Below are 9,026 nucleotides of genomic sequence, written 5' to 3'. Positions count from 1 at the left end.
CTTCTTTTGAAGAAGCGTTCCCAGTGGTCTTGTAGTTATGATTATGCTGTTTTTATCCAAAAAAATAAAAGAATAGTGTTGTTTTCTGGGACGTAATTTCGGCAGAGCGGCAGTACATCAGTAGAAATTCACCTCTTGAGTTGTGGGCGGGACTGTTGGCACGGAGCAACCCCACCTCCCTTTCCCATCACCCATATCTGTGCTCTCTGTTTGCACGCTCTACTGGGAGCTTACAGCCTCTCACAACAACAACCTAACATTAACGCTGCAACAAAAACAGCGAGAAATGCTGGAGCCATCCAGCCATAGAGTTTTGATCCAGATTCCAGCTCGGACCAGGAAAACAAAGACAAACACAGATCTATTTGTCTATAAGTGGATGAATTAGACTGAATTAGAACGTGCCCCGCCTGACGTCACAAACACCATCTTTTTCACATGGCATTTTTTGAATCTGCTCCTGATTTACAATAATTTGAATGATGAAATTCTCAGAAATGCACTTTTGAGCTTCTCTCTCTATATATATATATGTGTCCTCTATCACCAGAGGATTAACAGATTAAAACCACCAAAAACACAATTTTCATTGAAATCGGACTTTGAGGTGAAACCAGAACAAATGTGCAGATTTGAACTTTTTATTCTTTTTTTTTAAAAGGATGGATGCAAAACTGTCTTTGCTTGAATTATGTTGCAATAATTCATAAAATACAGTTCAGTCCAAGAAAAAAATCCTTTAGACAACTTTCAAAAAATGTTTAATATCATCAATGTTTTGACTTTGAACACAAATTCTTCCTTTAACAGAGACTTTTTTGTGCATTTATATGTATTTTTATCCTGAATCTTTTATAAGAGCTGGTTAAGCAGAGTTTATTTAGACCCTCTCTGAGCAGCTGACAGAGACTAACTTCAGCCCCATTTCCTAACTGTGCAGGAATCCTGCAGATAACGGATCTAAAAAGCATCCATCCAACCTGTCGTCATGGTTCGGTTTCCATTTGGAAGGCATGGCCTCATGGCTCTTGGGAAATGGTCGGCGCTGTGTCTTTTTTTTTTCTTTTTTTTTTGGTTTGTTTTATTTTTGAGACAGATGGAGGCGCTACCATTCGTCCAGCGGCTCTGTTGCTTTGGCGACTCCCGCGTCAGCCATTGGCCGAGCTGGAGCCTGTGACTGAAAACAAAAAGTGAAAAATAGACTCGCTGAGTGACGGCTGAACCTGCACGCCGCACTGTTTTTACATCCATTCTCCTTCAGCCCAGACGTGATGCTCAGTTTGTGTTTTCCTAAAGTAACCCCCCCCCCAAAAAACTTAAAAACTTAAAAACTTTGGTATGAGTTCAGAAATCTAACTTTGGTATGAGTTGAAAAAATATCCCAAAAATATTAGCGAGTTAAAAAAAAATCTAAAATATCTGGTAAGAGTTTATTTTTTTAAATTTTTTTTTTAGTTTTTTTCAATTAAAAATAAAAATCTTAGAAATATAGAAATATCAAATCATGTTTAGCACCAGTGCAGCGTTTGTTCAGAAAGAAAGAACTGAATTGGGGTATTATTATAACAGTGGTAATAAGAACCTTTTTAACCGAAAAACTTAGTTTTTTAGAAATCCAAGTTAAAAGAAAAACTACATTTTGAAGTTTGATCTAAAAAAATGCATTCTCGTATTTTAGTTTTTAAATTTTTTTTTTATAGTTCTGAAATGTAACCAATTAGAGCATTTCTGGTGAAAATGTGACATATTAGTCAGCAAATAAGCTGTTGAAATGCCACTTCCTAAATTTTATTAACAAAGAAATGTGAGTTATAGTTGTAGAATTTTTCTTAAAATTTTAAAAAGAAAGAAAAAAAATTAAGTTAAAAAATCTGCTTTTTTCACAATAAAAATCATTTTTTAAACTCAACATTTTTTAAATATGTTAAATCAAAGATCTCAAGCAAAATATAAATAAAATGTTTTAATTTTATTTTGCCGTGTGGCAACTTTGTTTCCATGTGATTAATCTTTTTTGTGTTTTAATTCTCAAATTGACACCAGTTGTTAGTTAACTTTCATCTGTAGAAATCTGTTTTATGTTTTTATTTGGCTTTTTTTCTGCTGTATTTTAAAAATAGGAATGCTCAAACAAAATGACCCCTTTTTTCATGTTTTTTTGATGAAAGCTCGTTTTATTTAAAAGTTTTAGGACAGTTAAAGACAATTTGTTCTTCTTCATTGAATCTTTTGTGTTTAAATTCTGCATTTATGACCTTTATCGCTGGTTTCTCTAAATACATGTCAACGAATTCCACTTAGAAGGACTGTTTTAAGCAGGAAGATGGGATTTCAGTTGTTGGTAGAAACTCAAATGTCTTTATGTTTTGATTAAAGACATTTGCGGCAGAAAAAGTGTCCGGAATATTTTTTAACCTGAAAAACCCCAAAATAGAAATAAAATGAATAGAAAATAAATTTTCTTTTAAAAAATAAATGCCCAATTAATAGAAAAAATTATGCAAATTGATTTTTTTTTTTAATGATTGAAAATAAGGACACGCACTACCAGCTGCTAAAGAAAAAGTAAAAGAAAACATTTGAAGGAAGAAAATAAGATTAAAAAGTTTGATTACAAACTAAATGAATAAATATAATGTAAAAAAAAATTGAAAAAAATGTATGACAATTTTTATAAACAATAAAAAGAAATTATAGCCATTTTTAAAAAATAAAATAAAATAAAGAAGAAAAAAAACTCATTCACACAAAAAAAGATTGATAAAATAAATGAACTAATTAATTGTTGAAATGCCTTTTATTGTTGAAAATAATGAAATAAAAAAACAGCTGGCAAAAAAATAAATAAATACATAAATAAATAAAAAAGAAAGCAGCTTTTTACTAAATTGAATTTAATAAATAAAATCAACGTGATATTTTTTATTAAGTAAAACCCTGTGGGTTATTTAAGATTGAGTTAAAATATTTTTATGTTTTTGATTCTCTCTTTTATTTTTGTCATTTTCAACATTAACTATCTTTCATAACAGTAAAATGTCAATGATTACAGTTTAACAGACTAAAAATGACACAACAATCCAAATGAAAAAGCTGTCATTTCCATGCTGGATGCAGAAATGTTCTGCACCTAAAATGTTGATTAAGAGCCGTTTGAGCACAAAACAGGAAGAGCAGCTCATAGCCAAGAGTTAACTTTAGAGCCCAACTTCTGTGTCGGATGGAAAAAGTGTGTTCATACATGCACAATCATGTCCTGGTGCTAAAGTGTCTGCATGTGTGTGTGTGTAAGTGTGTGAGCACAAAGCACCTGCTGCGTTGCTGCAGGAAGCACCTGTCAGCGGCCGTCTCCTCGGTGCTGCCTCTGTCGACATGAGGGTTTGATCCCCAAACTCCCGGAGCACACACTGTTACACAGACACTAACAGACATCTTAAGCCGGCGGCTTTCTCTGCCGCTGCACGCTCGCTGGGCCTCATGTTAAACTGACACTCCTAGTCTGGTGGCACATGGGGGGAAACGGAGACCCTGCTCCTCTGGTGTCAGGAGAAGGAACCTATGAGAGGGTGGAATTAGGTTTACGGGCTGAACGGGGACGGTTTTACGAGAGGCGACTCCTCCAGCTCTGCAGCCGGAGGCAAAGTTCAACAAGCCGACCCCCAAACCACCACTCCTGTCCTTTTACACACCTGTCTTATACTTTGAGGTTTATTTTCTGTCTTGAACCACTTTAAATCTTTGCTTTGTACCTAAAAGTTCAATCAAGTTTCACAAATCTCACTACTTTCAGTTCAAACTCACACACACACACACACACAGACACAGTCAGGGCTTCTGTTAACCCGAGAGGCAGGGGGTCAATCCCAGTGATTCACAGCCTGCATGCCTTCCATGCAGACACGCCATCAACCCGGCAACCCGACTCCCCGCCAGATTAGGCCCAATCAGGCTTGGTGCGGCTATGAGCAGCAGCGCCACGGCTGACCCACGGACACGGGCACCACTGCAGCGCGGCTCGTGTGTTTCAAGCACGGCCGCACCTGCAGAACGTCGTTCCCCACAAGTCACGGCACAATCGGGGACTTGCAGAGAACAGATGGAAGCAGCTTTGGACGCACCAGTCAGTGATTTGTGGGCCAACGCTTGTTTCTAAACCAGTTGAACCTTGACCAATCAGGGACTTGGATTTGGTAGTGGCTTACAAATGGCGTCCCTTGAATTCAATAAAGTACCAACCTTTTGAAAATAGATCATGGAGAAGAAATTGATAAATGTGGTTTATGTCGAGACAAAATTATTAGACACCAAGTCTTTTACATATCGGAGTAGAGCTGTGAAAGAAAATGCCTGGAGCAAGATTTATGAAATTTTCACCACTTTGACATTTCTGTAGGTGGCGGAGATTCGCTAGTAAACAGAAGCAGAAAAGAAGAAGCCCTTCCCTTCATTTCTGGTGTGAATACCACGGGTTAAACATGTTATTAATTATGGGTCAGATTGATGGTCATGTGCTGCACGTATAACATCTTTATTTCAGCTTTACACTGTAAAAAAACATTAGTCAAATCTACTGACAACTTCTGACAGATATGTACGGTCCAAATCAAATCAACAAATCACTACATGCAAAAACGTATTTAAAATCATAATAATAAATGAAAATAAAATAACATTTTAGAAATCGAAACAAAATTCCACAAACTAAAAAATTTAAAAATGTAAATAAATTTGTTTTTTCCAGAAATCAAAATCTTAAAAAATGATACAAAATAAGGAACCGAAAAAGGTAGGAAATATGAGATTTTTAACTTTCCCGATTTCTTCTTTTATTTTAAAAATATTAACATTTCATTTTGATTTCTAGAAATTCATTTTGTCTTTAAAACAATTTCCTTTTTATTTTGTTAAATTATTTTGGTTTCTGGATTTTTTTTTAAATTTATGTCTAAAACGTAATTTTGTATTTATGTATTTATTTTTTGTTTCATTTTTTTTTAATCGTTGTGATTTTATATGTATTTGCGTTAAGTCATTTTAGTGGTGTGATTTGAACTTCAGGGCCACCGTAAATGTGGCTCCTATAAGTTTACTTAAAGATGATAAAGCCCTGTTTTTTACTGTTTCATCCAAAAACTTGAAGTTTATTTCTGTAAAAAGTCCTGCAGCTATATAAAATATCCTATATAAATTTGTGAGGAAAGAAATTCCCGACAAACAATTTCGAAATATGTTTAATTAGTCCAGAAAATACCAAAGTTATAAAATAATAAAACTGTTACATTTCAGTTTATTGAAGTCAAACTTTAACAGCAGTTTAACAGTTTATTTAACATTTGACTAAAGTTGGCATGTCCAAAGTCCGGCCTGTGACCCAAATGCAGCCCTCATTCAGGTTTCTACTAACCTGTAGCCTTCTGTCACAGAATGAATACCAAGTGGCCCCCACACTTTCTAAGAACTACAATTTCTTGATTGTGATTGGCTAAATTGCGTTCTAAGCCGTTGTGAACATCTGGCTACTGCACCTTCAGAGCCTAAAGGGCCAAACGACAAGAACAGATTTATTTGTTCTGTGATCAGAACTACAGTGGTTAGATGTTTACATTGAGCATTTAACAGTGAATAATGTAACATCTCACATGAATCCGGATTTAATGTTGACAAAATATTTTTTTCTTTCTTTTATTTCTGGTCTTCAAATATGAAATTCATTCAATTTGGTGAAAAATAAATGTAATTATACTTCTTTCTGTTCTATGAAAAGTGTCCCATTTTCAATAAAATGTTCATCAAACAGTTTATTCACATTAAATGTTATTACGGCTGGTCGGCCCTCATAAGTTTTCACCTCACCAAATATTAGGTTCATTTGTCTGCTGCTACATGTTTACACATATGTAAGAGTTTTTTCCCTCTATAATTTGTATTTATTATATTGAACTTGAAATATGCTGCTACGACAACTTAATTTGCCTGCAGGATTAATAAAGTTAATCTTAATCTTAATTTGGCCCTCTTTAGAATGTAATGTAAACCCTTTTCAACAAATTCCAATAAAAAAACCTGAAATCTTAAATGTCATTTTAAAGAAATAGAAGTTTTATGTTCACATAAATAATTATGTTTTATTATTTATTTTTAATCTCTCCCTTTATTATGTCATAATCATACCAAATACAATTATAATTTAATTTAATTGTAAAAACAAAAACATTAAAGTTAAATAAACGAATTAAGCATGGATTTAACCAAACTCATTCTTTTATTTTCATCTCCATTTTTCTGTGAAGAGTTATAATTACTGGTTTTCTAAATATTTGTTGTGGTTGTAGCTTTGTTCACGTTTGTCAAATTTTAATTAAAAATGCAAGAGTTGCTGTACCAAAAAAAAATATAAAAAAGCTCAAGCGCAGACACTCCAAAAAAAACAAAACTTGTATGTGCCCAGGAGGGAAGCAGCTGCTCAGAGAGCCTCAAACTATTCCCCAAATCCTAAATAGACAGAACATTTAGAAGGTTTTCCAGTTTGAACACATTGGGAAAAAAAGGTCTTAAATGAATGAACTCCGGTTGTTGCTTTTTAAATTTAAAGTGATATAAATGAAGCACTTGTAAATAGTATTTTTTTGGCTCATTTGGTGCACGTGACAAACAGCAGAGTTTTTTTTTTTCCTTGTTTACTGTCAAAGCGCTGCGATTTTGATTCCTTCTGTGGTTCTGATTCAAGAAAACTCCCGATAGCAAAAGCAGCTTACACAGAAGACGCTGTCAGATATTAGAAAAATGCAGTAAAAAAAACAAAAATGTCTGTGAGTGTCTGAGGACTTTTCCTCATGCGTTTGGGAAAGTTCCTCGCAGGTGTTGAGCAGCCGTCGGCTGCGGCGTTCAGGCCCTCCTCGGCTCTTTGTAGTCTGCAACGAGAACCTGGTTTTGTCTTTGTGGCCATCAAGCGGAACCAGACCCTGGCAGCCTCCTGTTGGAGGGGGACAGGTGATTTATGCTGCGGGGGGCCAATAGGGGGGATCCTGCCATTTGTTTCTTCGTTTGTGGGAGTGTGGGTGGGTGTTATGCCTACACCCTTCTGGTCTATTAGCAGAGTTTGACTCTCAGAGGAGGATTAGCCATCAAAAGAGTGATGGGGCTTCTTTTTTTGGGGTTGAGGAAACAAATGCTCCGCCTGCCCAGATGGTGCGGCTTAGAGGGGGGTTCCCATCTGCGGGTCGAACTTGGGCCGTGTGTGTGTGAGAGCGTCTGACATTTATGAGGCCGTACACTTTGCCGTGAACTCCGTTTAGTTGAATTGAAACCGTAACCGATTGGATTTCAAGCTCCAAGAATTGACCTTTGACCTTGTTTTTTTCTACAACGTGCTCGTCGAACTTTTCCTCCAACCGCATATTAGCCGCTGGATGGCACCCACTTCTTCTGCCGGTATGAGCCACAGCTAACAGAAACGCTCAGCACATTAGAGATCTTCGGCAATAAAGAAGTACTGTGTTTTATTTTGAAAAGTCCTCACAAAAAGCTGAGGTTTTTGACCTCTTCTTTTTACTCAAGGTCATGGAAAGGGTGTCATATGTAACTTCCATTACATGCGTTGATGCTCATACACACACCGTTCTCTGACATGCATGCAACTGTTCACAATAATCATATCTGAACAAATCCACAGCATCTATAGAAGACTTCCTGCCACACATCGCTCCGACCGGCACCTCCTCGTGCACACAGACATGAATACATGGGATTACACATCCCCAAAAATGAACAAATAAAACATCGACCATGCCCGTGTGTAAATACGCAACCTAAACCAATATTCCAGCCGAGTTCCTGTTTCTATTTGGCATTTTGTTGCATTTAACCCTTGTGCTGTCTTAGATGACCCCATCCTTACATTGACATGTTCCCCCTACCATGACAAAGGTGGATAAAGGTGGAAAGATTTCATGTAATCCATGGACACCAGTGAAGATCACAAATCATTGAAGAAAAAAGGTTCAGCGCACCGTCTAGTGGGTCTAGATGACCCAACTCCCAATGTTAAAGTGCCTAGGATAGCACAAGGGTTAACAATGAGAGACATTTTTGAACATAAGTTCAAAAATAGACCATTCATTGACGGTGCCTCTTATAATCAGGTGTGCCCTATACCAGTGACGTGCAGTCAGGAGAGGCAGGTGAGGCTGTGCCTCACCTGTCATTATGGGAAGATAAGAGAAAAAATAAATTCAATTATTATATTTAATCAGTAATTTGTGCTTTGCAGTCATTTTCCATTTAAATGTACCATTTTTGGGTGTTTTTTCTTTTCAAAATCGCTGAATTTCCGCATTTGCCGTTCAGATACTAAGTGACGTGCGATGAGGCACCAGCACGCTGAGCCTCACCTTGGATTGTGCAATACCTATGCACTCAGACGGTACTGCTGTCTCTCTGTATGTCGGTTCAATCACTTGTACTATATGAGCTGAGTTTACATAATTTAGCAGATGTATATGATGTACAGTGTTTGTTTTTATAAATAACTGTATGTAAGGGACGTGTTTCTTGTGCTGAGCGCTAAACGCCGGCAAAAAGGCCGCTGGGTGAGGCCAGCAGTTCTCGTGCCTCATGTTAGGGGGCGCTGGTGAGCCCTGAGATTATGACGCTAAAAAACAAAAGAATAAGTGATAGCAAGCGGCAAGTCATTTTCTTCAGAAGGAGCGGCGTATGGACTTTACAAGTAAAGGTAAGATGATAATAAGGTTTGTGCTTTTTTCTGCTGCAGTTTGTATATGAAAAAAACATGTTGAAATGATATTTTAAACAAAACACGTTAACTGTTGTCAATTAAATGGTGAATAAGTTACTCAGTATGGTTCATATGTTTGTAAATCTGACTGATGACGTCAGTGCCTCACCAGCCATTAACCTCACCACACGTCACTGTGCCCTACAGTGAAGAAAACACTATTTTTGCCTAATCTTCTATAAATACAAAAACAGCATATTGTTTTGTACAAAAAAAAAAGAGTCAAAAAGCC

The sequence above is a fragment of the Oryzias latipes genome, chromosome 18 (genome assembly GCF_002234675.1).
Source record: "Oryzias latipes chromosome 18, ASM223467v1".
In the NCBI taxonomy this organism is placed as follows: Eukaryota; Metazoa; Chordata; class Actinopteri; order Beloniformes; family Adrianichthyidae; genus Oryzias; species Oryzias latipes.
The sequence above is the reverse complement of the archived record's forward strand: the minus strand, read 5'-3'. Positions refer to the sequence as shown.